We start from the raw sequence: 13,812 nt of genomic DNA, 5'->3' as shown, positions 1-13,812 counted from the left end.
TTGGGTGGCCCTATTGGTGAACTTGGTACCGGAGCAGGTGTCATGCTGATTTCCACTGCTCCCGGTGCCACTGTTGTCGGTGCCGCTACTGTCGGTGCCGTCGTCGCCGGTGCCATCATCGCCGGTGCCGCCGTCCTCGGTGCCTCTGGGGAAGTCCCGATCAGTGCCGCAGTAGCCGGTGCCGAGCTGATTAGTGCCCGCACGGCTCTCGGTGCCGACTCCCCAGTCGCTGCAGGGCCTTGAGCTGTTGCATGCGCCGCAGCTTTACCAGTAGAGGAAGCCAGCGTGCGTGGGCCCTTTGTTACACTCGTCCCACTCCCAACAGTCAGGAGCAGGGATCGAGTAGGTGAGGCTCTTCTTTTCTTCTGCGCAGAGGAGGTCAAAGAGGCAGCCTTCCTCTTGTGCGCTCCTGAAGAGCTTTCCGCATGCACTGTCTCTGATGCAGCAGGCTGAAGTGCTTTGTCAACTAACAGCATCTTCAGCCTCATTTCTCTGTCTTTTCTAGCTCTATTAGTCAACTTAGAACAATGGGAGCACTTCTGAGGAACGTGTGTCTCCCCGAGGCACAGTATGCATTTGCTACGGCCATCCGAAGCAGGCATGGCCTCCCGGCAAGATTCACACTTCTTAAAGCCGGGGGATGGCATTGTTAAAACTTAACTCTGAGTCCTTTATGTGCTAATAGCGCACTTAACAGTCTATTAGTTGATGTTAAACAACCGTTGGCCTTTGAAGACTGACAACAAACGTGGCGGGCCCGCCCAGAGCCGGCCGCTGCTGTTCTAAGATAGTCTTTAGGTTTTAAACAACTTTAACAGAGAGATTAACTATAATAACTATAGAACTGCTAACTATAACTGTTGAAACTATTAACACTAGAAAAAATAAGGATTTATCTGTCTCGGGCGTTGGAGCCGGAGAGGATTCCGTCTGCAGCCGTTAGCGGTTGAGAAGGAACTGGCGGGGACTGGATCGCGCATGTGACTGTAAGCGCATGAAGAGTCGACGCGCATCGGCGCATGCGCGACCCGACGGAGACTGCTGAAGAAGATTTTCCGAGCTGCGGCGCCGAGGCGAGCCCAACACCTACTGTGGAGCACCCACGGGGACCACTCGAAGAAGAACTGGTGGCTATAGTGGATCCCTCAGTAAAGAGTCAACAATATAAGAGCGTTGTTCAAAAAAAAAAAAAAGCAAATACAATTGGGGGATGTATTAGCAGGAGTGTAATAAAGAAGACATGAAAAATTATTCCTCCACTCTACTCCATGCTCATAAGGCCTCAGCTGGAGTACTATGTCCAGTTCTGGAGACCATATTTTGGGAAAGATGTGGTTTTGTCCAGTACCTTGCAAGGACACTGCCATTTTACAGACTACATCGCTGCCCCATCCAGCATCATTTCACACATAAAATGGCACCCTATGTGCAGCATGATCTCACACACACCATGTGCGAGGTAACCAGGTGGTGGCAGGGACAACAAAAGGTGCATCTCATGTATAGTGGGCATGGCTCCGTGGCTACCTTAAAACCCTTCTTCATTTTTAACACTATGGTTCTTACCTTTGTTCTTTAGGTGACTAGATAAGATTATAAAGGTTCACTGCCAGAAATGGACACCTTTAAATACCTTCACTGGAACCCATGCCAAAGGCTACTAACTGCATCCCTAACTTCCTTATTTTCAATCTTTCTCAATTTTCAGATTAAGTCCCACTCCCATTTTGTAATCCTGTACTATACAACTCATCATGCAGGTTCCTTGTTTAAGAAGGTCCTGTAAATAGTTTGCTTCTTTGAGATCTATTTTCTCTTCCCAGAACTTTCCTGCATAGTCTCATCTCGCCTATTTTTAAACATGTCATTTTTGTCCTCATCTAGTTTCCATCAGTCCAGCTTTTGCTTCCTTAGGGCTTGGTCCAAAAACCACCGAATTAAATGAAAACACCTCCCCTCTCCTCACACACACATTTTTCTGTGGGCTTTGATTTTAGCCTCTGCTAGCACACATAAGGCTCCTGATCAGCTATTCCTCATGTTCCCCTTTCTCTCCTGTAACGTGTAAGAACTACCACCTCAGAGCTTTACAGCCATTAATCATAACCTTCAAAGCGCTAAGTGTGGTTAAGCAGTAGAATGAACACACATGAAGGACAATAGCGTAGTGGTAGGTTACCACCGCTTACAGTCATTCTATATCCTCTTTACATCCTACCTGTTCACTACGTCAACAACATGGACATATAACTTGAGTCAGAGAGCTCATCAGATCATGGATGATCACATCATCAAACATTCCGCTGACTCTCAGATTCTAGTATGTTTTCACTGCTATTATCTTGTCTACAAGTGTAGCTAACGGGCTGCAAATAAAAGCAGGCTTAGTCCACTCCGTTGCGTGTAGTTACATTCAGTGGTGTTAGACTATGATGGTGGTCATGCAATGGGGAAAGACTTTGGCAGCCTTTATGAGTTTATTCCCTGGAGTCAGAACCTTTCCCTGATGCTCACATCTTTCACTGCAGTTGGGAAAGACTCGGGCAGCAGACTACTACACTGGTAAAAACCACAGTCTAGCTGGGGGAGGCACTGCACGGATATGTAGAGAGCTATGTAAGATATTTTACCCCTAAAGCTCTGATATCTCTTTATTCACCTAAGCAAACATGTCAGGGTTCACCTATGATCTCTTTTACACAGTTTTTCAATAACTCAGTTTAACTCCAGGCTTCTCACTCAGGTCCCTTTGTTTAGCATAAGTCAAAAGTATGCAGCTTTGACCAGACACAAGCATAGGTGATAAGCATAGGGCACAACATACATCTAATGTTACACAGGAAACTTAACTGTTACACATTTTACTAACATTAATAATACGTGCACTCTTCACTATACATTGCATCAGACACTTCACAATTGGCTCAGTTACTTTTCAGGAATCAATCAAACCCTGAACAGCTTGTTGTGTTTCTTTATAACCTGATCTTTACATTCTGGGTATATCTTGTTCATTGACCCTAATACCGGGTGTTCCTGCTTACCTTAGCTAGCACAAACATCCTGACTCAACCCACTGCCCATTAAGTTCTTTTTTAAAACTCAGACATCCATTCACAATCCCATTCATGCCCATTAAGAAATGAGGTCTTATTTATGGCAGGTTATTAATGTCCAGCCAGGACTACAAGATACAGCTTACGTTGTGTGAATGGTCAGTTAGCTCTGAGCACCGCTTTGTCTAACATATTGTTAATTGCAGCACAAGTTATAATGTTACTGTTTTCAGGAGCAGACAATCAGAGCAAACATTTTAATAGCTTACCAAGGAGCTCTGTGGAAATCTGTGACTTATCAATTGTTGGTAAGGAGTATTACTGATATTTATTCAATTTTAACTTTACATTTGAAAGTGATATCTCATTTCCAACCACTCATCGTACTAGGCAGGCACTGTGCAAACACATAATGCCAGACAGCCCTTCTCTAAAGGAATTGCAATCTAAGTAAGCAAGAGCCAAATAAGAGAGGAGTATTATTACACTGATATTATAGATGGAGAACTGAGACACAGCTATTAAGTGATATGCCCAAGTTCATAGAGGAAGTCAGCAGCAGCACTGGAGAATTAAATCCAGCTCTCCTGAGTGTTTCACTCAGTCCAGCTAAATCTTTTAAACTCTTCTCTAAAGAACAAAGTGCCTTTTCAATGAAATAATGAAAACACCTTTACATTTTTTTTCCTTATTAACCATATTTATTCTGTAGCCGTGTATCAGATACTCAATATACTGTGATTTCCTCTGTCAGTATATAAAGAGAGAGTCTCTAGTACAAATGTATACAAAGTAAAGGCACTTGGAACTATTACATTTTTTGTCAATCACTGCAGCAAAGCATTCATGAGATGACACGGCTACAGCTGTTATCCAATTCAATTTGTTTGAACAGTATTTTAATTTCTTAGTATTTGGCAAATCATCACGGCACCAAAGACGACATCTATGGAGCATCAGAATTCTTCACGCAAACAAAATATGTGCACATAAACCCTGTTCTACAAAAAGATAATCAATTTAGAGACCATCACCAACTTTGAGAGCAGAAGCAAAAAGGAGAACACATTCTAGGGTTTACATTGGCTTTGCCTACCCCACCCTCCACAAACACACTAGTGTAATGGGGGCAGGGAGGGAAAGCTCAGTGCTTTGCACATTGGCCTGTTAAACCCAGGGCTGTGAGTTCAATCCTGGAGAGGGGAGGGCATTTAGGGATCTGGTGTAAATGGGGGGGCTGGTCCTGCCAAGAGGGCAGGGACTGGACTCAATGACCTCCCACGGTCCCTTCCAGCTCTATGAGATGTCTCTCTCCACACATTATTATGTCTAGGGGCTGAGGTGATATTCTAATTTATTCCAGGTCTCTGCTTTTCAGACTTCATCTGCTGTACCTATAACGCATGCATGTCCATACTAGTACATACTGACAGACAGCAAGAGAGAGAAATGCTTGTTCATATAAGGTCTCACTTAATTTTCTGAAGCAAATTCCCACCTTCTGCTCCAGACCCCATTCAATGGGTAAATGAGCCAGAACAGCTCAAACAGGCTTGAAAAGTCTACAGATGAGAGACAAGTTTCCTTGGTGCAGGAACAGTGGATGACAGACGCAAAGCTGACATCCAGAGATGTCATCACAATAGCTGATATGTATGGCATATGCCGTGATAGGTCCACAACACACAGCACTGTGGCAACTCCTAGCAGCCCTGTAGTCCAGAGTGGCTACCATGACATAGATCAATCTCTAGGATTTTCTCCATTATGCCAAAAACCTCGACAGCCCAGGACTGGGAAACCACACAGATAGCTCAATACCATGTTAGCCCCTCCCTTGCGAAGGGGATTCAGCTGGGCTTTTATTTAGTAATAGCTGAAAGCACTAAAATCTGTGAAATTTAGTGGGACTTTTATCCCTTATTGGCAGACACAGAGTAAAGTACAGCACACACTTGCAAGTTCCCTAGTAGACTTTTCTTCCCCACCCCATCCACCCACGCTTTTTTTTTTTTGAGGAGTGCTTAGGGGGGAGCAGAGGAGAGTGCAAAGCGAATAGTCATTCTCAGCTCCATAATTCTTAATATATGGAAACTGACCATTATTAATTACACAGCTTGTCTGCAGAATCTTACAGTCCTACATAATCTGCTCATATTTATTAATGTCATTCCGAAAAGTTATCTTAAGGGTGTCCAATTACTCTAATAATTGGAGTTTTGTCAGTTCTGAAGATCATCACTGATTAAAGAGGCACATTATGAAAATGTATCGCTCTATTCACTAAGGAGGCTAAACAGATCATATTTTCTTCCGTTACTGCCCCTACCATCTGCCGTTTTTCAATGTGAATTGTTCACCCGCTATAAAATAAAAGCCACAACATTTGGGGATTGATAATTTGTAATTAAAAATCCTTAACATGGGTTAAAAAAAAGAGAAAGCAAGTTATTGTCTTTTTCCAGCAAAGAGACTATAATTACTGGACTTCCAATCATTTGAATAAATCAGCAAGGTAGAGAAGGAAATAAATGCTAATAAGAACTTGCAACTCCATACACTGTGCAATACAGACACTTCTATATTGATGACATAATATCTGGCGAAGACTGATTTAAGACAATTTGCCACAAAAAATAATAATTACTTCAGAGATCAGGAAAAAAAATCAGCTATTTTCACACCACTTCTTCATGCCAGGGAACTGCTCCTGGCATTTTTACTACTGCTGTTGCTAAGATAAATGTCTTTGTATGGAATAAATTGAATAAACTGAATAAAAGAACAACAGAGTACTTCCTCTATAGGAAGTTAATTTTTTTTCCCCAAGAAGTTACATTCTCAAATTGTCATTCATATGTGGCTTATTTAAGGATCCTGCAGATCTTAGGCTGGGAGCTCTCGGGGGAAGACAGACTGGGTTATTTGTCTGCACAACTCCTTTATAATTAGATCCCTGAGAGGGGGTCCTGAGGCGTTAACATAAAAAAAAAAAAAAAACAGATCTGAAGAATAATCAGCGGTCTGAGTAATGACCTGATAAACCCAGGGTTGTGAGGTCAGCTCTTGAGGGGAACATTTAGCGACCTGGGGAAAACAGATTTAAAAAAAAAAAAGGATGGTGCTTGGTCCTGCCAAGAGGACAGGGACTGGACTTGATGACCTCACAAGGTCCCTTTCAGTTATATGGGATGTGTATCTCCATATATTATTATTTATTATTTAACCTCTACTTTTACATATTTTCCTAGTTCTATTAATTAATTAAGAAGGTCTTGAACACTTCATCTATCCAGCCAATCACACTGGAATAGATATCTAATGATGATAAAGTAAGCAAGCAATTACAATGGCATGCCTCACTGTAACAAAAACCTGCTTGCAGGAAATTAGCTACTTATATTGGTGAGATACTACTTGAAGGAAACTAAACTACAGCGCAACTTGTTATAAACACTATAAGAAAGCAATTACAACATGTGAAGTATTTTAAACAGGAAGGAAGGAGTTAAACAAACCTGCTATCACAACAGACTTGTGATCTGTACATAAGGGCACTGAACCCATGTCTCATTGAAATTTGTGGTTGTGTTTGTTGTTTCCACCACAGCCCTCAGATTTTCTGCAGGCTTTTTCCCCATAGAGTTTTCTCAGCTTTAGAAGAGAACAATGCTGCAGAGAAAACAGAATTAACCACCGCCTCAACTTTCACCTATCAGCCATGCCTGCTCCTCCCAGATGGCAGCATGTCACCTCTTTGCCAACAACAAGAAGGCAAAACAATATTTTCATCAGAGATCTTTAAGGAACTGAGAGCATCAGTCACAGCATCTGTGAATTTTTGTTTTTATCACAAAATAAGTACTCCCTTTTACCTCGCTACCCCCTCCTCCCCAAAATAATAAAAATCTGAAAAATAAAAACACTTTTCCAGCATCATTTCAATTTACAATGAATCGACACAAAGTATTCCTAAAAAGTATCAATGCTTATGGATTATCTTTTCTGAATCATATATTTTGGAAAGATTTCTCAAGCAACGTTCTAATGAAAGGTAAGTTCTGCCACCTTGTGAATAGAAGATTCTTCTGTAACTTTGGGGGCTTACAAATGACATTTTATCAAAATGACTGTACAAACTACAATCCTTAATTTTGTCACTCAGGCCTCACATCCTAACATGATGACTGAACTTGCTGATATTTTTTCCTCAATCATTTGTGAATAACTCAAGACACAGGGGCTGCATTTATCATACAGTCCAAAGAAACAGCAACAGCTCTACAATCAGTTCTACAAGCGGCACAGTATGCCAAAAGGCAAACTAACCCACTGGCAACGGTCACATATCCTGACTACTGGCACATGTGATGAAACAAAATTGCCACACATGGCTCAATAATGTATTTCCTGTCACAGGAAAGGGAGGAAAAGCCAGCATAATTGTTCACCATATTGGACATTGTGAATAAAAATGAATTAAGGTAATTTTAAATTTGCTAGCATCAGATTTATAGAGGGTTTATAGAAATTAATCACAGACTAGAATCAATTCTTGGCATTTCTGGAGTGTGCCATAAAAGCAAAGACAGAAAATTCTTTATCTCACAGCTTGACGTACTGTATTTCAAAGTACTTTAGCATTAGATTTCTTTAGTTTCAAATAATTATTTGTTACTGCATGGCATAAATTCTAAAGTATGAAAAATTATGTAGAAAGCAAATATTTAAAGAAAAAAGATGAAATCTGTATAAATATATTTGCAAGTAAGTTGGCAAATAGCAAAATGTCAAAGTAATACATACAGGGTAGTAACTAAAAAAGCAACTTATAAACTTGTTTAATATTCATCACCCTGGGCATCGTATTTTTCCCATACTTTACATAATCTTGCATTTACCACAGACTAATACCTAAAAATACTCTTTTGCAGACCTTTCAGTATTGCAACTTGAAGAGCACAGAACGAAAATTATAGAACACTAGAACTAGAAGGGACCTCAAGAAGTCATTGAGTCCAGTCCCCTGCCCTTATGACAGGACGAAGCACTGTCCAGAACATCCCCAATAGATGTTTATCTAACCTGCTCTTAAATATCTCCAGTGATGGAAATTCCACAACCTCCCTAGGTGATTTATTCCAGCGTTTAACCACCCTGACAATTAGGAAGTTTTTCCTAATGTCTATCTTAAACCTCCTTTGCTGCAGTTTAAGCCCATTGCTCATTGTCCTACTCTGAGGCCAAGGAGAACAACTTTTCTCCCTCTTCCTTGTAACCCTCTTTGAGGTTCTTGAAAATCACTATCACTTCCCCTCTAAATCTTCTCTTTTCTAAGCTAAACAAGCACAGTTCTTTTAGTCGTCCCTCATAGGTCATGTTCTCTAGACCTTTAATCACTCTTGTTGCTCTTCTCTGGACCTTCTCCAAATCTTTCTTGAAATGTGGTGCTCAGAACTGGACACAATACTACAACAGAATCCTAAAGAGGGCTGAGTAGGGAGGAAGAATGACTGTGTGTGCCTTGTTCTCATTCCTGCTAATACATCCCAGAATCATGTTTGCTTTTTTTGCAACAGCATCACACTGTTGACTCCTATTTAGCTTATGGTCCACTATGATGCCTTAATCCCTTTCTGTAGTACTCCTTCCTAGACAGTCACTTCCCATTTTTTAGTATGAAGCTGATTGTTCCTTCCTAAGTGGAGTACTTTGCATTTGTCCTTATTACATTGCATCCTGTTTACCTCAGACCATATCTCCAGTTTGTTCTGGTCGTTTTGAATTCTGACCTTGCCCTCCAAAGCAGTTGCTACCCTTCCCAGCTTGGTATCATCTGTAAATTTAATATGCTTACTCTCCATGCCAGTATCTAAATTGTTGATGAAGATATTGAATAAAACCAGTCCCAAAACAGACCGCTGTGGAACCCCACTTGTTATGCCCTCCCAGCATGACTGCAAACCATTAATAACTACTCTGAGAACAGTTATTGAGCCAGTTATGCACCCACCTTATAGCAGCCCCATCTAAGTTGTATTTGCTCAGTTTATTGGTAAGAAGATCAAGTGAGACCTAAACAAATATCTTATTAGTGTCTAGATATACCATATCCACGACTTCTCCCTTATCCACAAGATTTGTTATTCTGTCAAAGAAAGCTATCAGATTGGCCTGGCATGATTTGTTCTTTACAAATCCATGCTGGCTGTTAGGTATCACCTTATTTTCTTCCAGATGTTTGCAGATGAATTCCTTAATTACTTGCTCCATTATCTTTCCCGGCACAGAAGTTAAATTGACTGGTCTGTAGTTTCCTGGGTTGTTCTTTTTTTCCTTTTTTGTACATGGACACTATATTTGTCCTTTTCCAGTCTTCTGGAATCTCTCCCAACTTCCACAACTTTTCAAAGATGATAGCTAAAGATTCTGATACCCCCTGTATCAGCTCCTTGAGCATTCTAGGATGCATTTCATCAGGCCCTGGGGACTTGCAGACATCTAATTTTTCTAAGTAATTTTTTTACCTTTTTTTCAATTTTATCCTCGAAACTTGCCCCATTCCCACTAGCATTCACCATGTTAGGCATTTCTACATTAGACTTCTTGCTGAAGATAGAAACAAGTCATTAAGCACTTCTGCCATTTCCAAGTTTTCTGATACTGTTTCTCCCTTCTCACTGAGCAGTGGGCCTACCCTGTCCCAGGTCTTCCTCTTGCTTCTAATATATTTATAAAATGTATTCTTCTTACCCTTCATGTCTCTAGCTAGTCTGAGCTCATTTTGTGCCTTTGCCTTTCTAATCTTGCCCCTGCATACCCGTACTGTTTGCTTATATTCATCCTTTGTAATTTCTCCTGATTTTCACTTTTTATGACTCCTTTTTGATTTTAAGATCATGCAAGATCTCCTGGCTAAGCCAAGGTAGTTTTTACCATACTTTCTACCTTTCCTATGGAGTGGGATAGCTTGCTTTTGGGCCCTTAGTAATGTCCCTTTGAAAAACTGCCAACTCTCTTCAGTTGTTTTTCCTTAGTTTTGGTTCTCATGGGACCTTACCTACCAGCTCTCTGAGTTTACCACAATCTGTCTTCCTTAAAACCATTGTCTCTATTTTGCTGCCTTCCCTTTCACTATTTCTTAGTATCATGAACTCTGATTTCAATCACTTTCTCCCAAGCTGCCTTCCACTTTCAAATTCTCAACAAGTTACTCCCTATTTGTTAATTTAAATCTAGAACTGCTTCCCCCCAGTAGCTTTTTCTACCTTCTAAAATTAAAAAAAAAAAAAAAAAAAAAGCCAATGCAGTCCAAGACCTTTCTGGGTAGTCTGTGCCTTCCTGTGTTAGTTTCCCAACATATGTCTGGGTAGCTAAAGTTCCCCATCACCACCAAATCCTGCGCTTTGGATGATTTTGTTATTGCTTAGAAAAAGCCTCAACTACTTCTATTTGGGTAGGTGGTCAGTTGTAGATGCCTAGCACATCACCCTTGTTTTTTACCCCATTTACCCATAGACTCTCATCACATATCTCTCCTGAATTCATCTGCATCTCAGTCCAAGTGTGCACATTTTTCATGCATAAGGCAATACTGCTCTCCTATTCACCCTGCCTATCCTTCCTGAGTAAGCTGTACCCTTCTATACTCATATTCTAATCATGTGTATTATCCCACCAAGTCTTTCTGATACCAATTATGTCATAGTTGTATTTATCAGGATTTCAACTTCTTCCTGCTTATTACTCATACTTATTGCATTTGTATATAGGAATCTAACATATTGATATGCCTTTGCCTCCTAGTTCTGCCTAGTCCCTCTTTTTTCTCTGCTATTATAACCTATGTCCCCTCACATTTCCAACTCCAATTCTGGTCCACTGAAATCAGCTGAAGTTCTGCAATCAATTTCAAGGTGATCAGAATGTTTATTCCAGAATTTAATTTCAGCTCCATACAATAGCTATATATCTATAGATATAGATATATCCTTCAAGACAAAGGACGTCACTTGAAATAGTATCACCTAACCTCTGTATAATACGAAAAATCCTCCTAGATTTTATCCTTTATATTCTTGTCTTCAGGGCTATGAATAGTGTTAAAATGATTTAACATTCTGAATAGGAAGTCTAGAAACATTTCTGCAAGTTAAGATGTTCTCAATATATAAGAAGCATAAAGGTGCCAGAAGGAGATTCTGGGGCAAGGATCATTTAAAAAGCAGTAAGTCAACCAGCCCAGATGGTATACATCCAAGAATCCAGAAGGAACTTAAGTATGAAGTGACTGAGCTACTAAAAATATGCAAATTATCTAATTAAAAAAGCCACTGATTCAGACGACAGCAAATGTTATGCTTATGCTACATATATTCAAACTTTTTATTGAAGCTAAGATACAATAAAGTAAAACATTAACATACTACATTGTACATTACTTATTACTTACTCAGGATTAGGATAATCAAAGAAGCAGGCTAGAGGTTCTGCTTATCTGGCTGGGGAGCTCTCCTCTAAATGTTGGATATTTTTAATATGTAGATACTTCAATAAATACATATTTGATCCTGCTGGCACTTAAAATGTAGTTCTATCACTACTCAGGGTAGAAGATCATTCCATTTAGTAAGGGCAGGAACATACCATACATAATTATATTAGCATTTTGTTAAGACATGGGTTTGCACTTTAAATTTAAACCTCTTCTGCGGTAACTAAATCAGGTCATCCAAGTCTAACACAACACCAGAACAAGAAAGTCTTCAGTCCTACTGAGGTCAGACTTCAACCCTCTTCCTCATAGGTGGCATCCCAGTGGTAATGGCCCATCTCTCTGTCTAATCACAAGCTCCTGGGCTCCATCGTAAATAACCATCTGGTTTAGGTCTACCCTCCTCCCAAAAGCGTCTGGCGGGCTGTATTCTTCTGCCAGTTCCTTGCTCGAACCTGGCTTCTCGCCACATACTGGAACAGCCCATCTGTTCTCCTTCCCAGCCAGTCTTCAACTGCTGGACTTCCCTGGTTTGGTCCTGCTGGGGCAAGACTAACCCAGCTGATTAGCCCAAGGCATGCTAGCTCTCAAAAAGGGGCAGACTGTCCTTCTACAATGACCAATTGCTTTCTGCCTGTCTTACTTTTATCCCCTGGTTAATTGTATGTACAAATCACAGCAGAGGCAGGGCTTAGTGGAATTTCAGTAAGAAGGCAGCAATAGTAGCCTTGCAGATCCACTCAGGGACAGCATACTACAGGGCACAGGCAGCATGGGAAGAAGAGTGGAAGCAATCATCAGAAAAGGACCACTGGAGTGCTTATGCTAGCAACATTGATGGAAGTGAAAGGATTGGAGGAGCAATACAGTTAAAGGCAAGGGGGCATAAGAAGGAAGCAAAACTACAAAGCATTCTTCAAGTAAGAACAAATAAAGTTAGACTCAATAAGGAGAGCAGAAGACAGCATGGGACTTAAAAGAGCGAGGTGAATAAAAAAGCAAGGGAGATGATCAAAACTCCAGCGGTACTTTAAGAGCTGGTACAGAGCTCACTACTGCTCCATATAACATACTCCACACCAAATCCATAGGAGTAGTGGCATTCCTACCCTTCCCCAGAAACTAACAGAAAAGGAGCAGAACTCGCTGTAACATCATAGTAGTCAGGTTCATGCAGGTGCAGCTGGAATAGGGCACACGTACTGTGTCCCCATTAACAAATGTTACTGTCATTATCCTAGAAGTTCTCATTTATGAGTTTGTGATTTTTGTCTCTTGTACCGTAACCAAGCAAAGCAGGATTGTCTACATTGCTGCTAGCAGAGGCTATAAAAGGTGAAACTACAGTATTTAAAAGTCTCACTTCACACTGAGCTACACACAGGACAAACGTCATTAGCCACTCTGGACTTCTGGAGATGCTACAGCCGTACTCTCTGAAAGACTACACGCTGTGTTTATTTGTGCTGGGAGCGATAACGTGGGGGAGAGGAAGACAGATATTTTTTGTGTAGTTTCAGTATCCCCATTCTCCAGCAACTCCAGCTCAAATGACAAACTACAAAGTTTACTATTTACTAAAATGCCTCTATAGTCTGTCTCCACTGTACCCAACACTTACATTTTCAGAGTCTTTTACAGCATCTTTGTGCTTATAAAGAAGCTCTCTGTGCTGTTCCAATTTATTTTCATTGTGCCTAGTAGCCTACAGCTATCACAAGTATAAGAGCTCTCACTAAACAGCCTCTGGGCTGTCCAACACAATATTACAGGGACCCACTGACAGCAGTTAGAAAGTACTGCTTGCAGAAAGAGTGGCCACAGTTTTAATTAGTATTCTTTTTGGAAAGGAGCTGTTAAGAATTATCTACCCCATTTACGTTAGCATTATTGAGCACCAGCACAAGCGGCATCCAAATGAAACAAATTCTTGCAATACACAGAAAGTTCAAACTATTTAGTTTTGTTTACCAACTAAGCCGAATAATGTTTGTGTCAATTAAGGGATATCTCAGGAATCACGTAGCATAATAAGGGCAATGACTGAGGAATCAAAAAACATTCCATGCTCCATTGTTTCTACACTGTACCAATCACCATAATATTCCCCTAGTACTCTGTTTACATGCACAAATGCAATATTCTATACTCTGAGACATTTGATGTGGCAGCTGTTGTAGATTTTACTCCAAGAGAGCAAAGATGAACCTGCTATGTTCTAAGCAGCGTGCATAGTATGAGAAGATTTCTGTCTAATGCTCT

The 13,812-nt window shown here is 40.6% G+C and overlaps 1 protein-coding gene across 2 annotated transcripts in view; it reads right to left on the bottom strand.

The window, feature by feature from the left end:
* PREP (prolyl endopeptidase) overlaps window positions 1–13,812 on the bottom strand; it is a 201,297-nt gene that overhangs the window by 133,437 nt on the left and 54,048 nt on the right. The gene's annotated exons all lie outside the window — the stretch shown is intronic.

The sequence above is a fragment of the Carettochelys insculpta genome, chromosome 3, assembly GCF_033958435.1.
Source record: "Carettochelys insculpta isolate YL-2023 chromosome 3, ASM3395843v1, whole genome shotgun sequence".
NCBI classification, from domain to species: domain Eukaryota; kingdom Metazoa; phylum Chordata; order Testudines; family Carettochelyidae; genus Carettochelys; species Carettochelys insculpta.
Note: the sequence above shows the minus strand (reverse complement) of the source record. Positions and strands in the feature narration are given on the sequence as shown.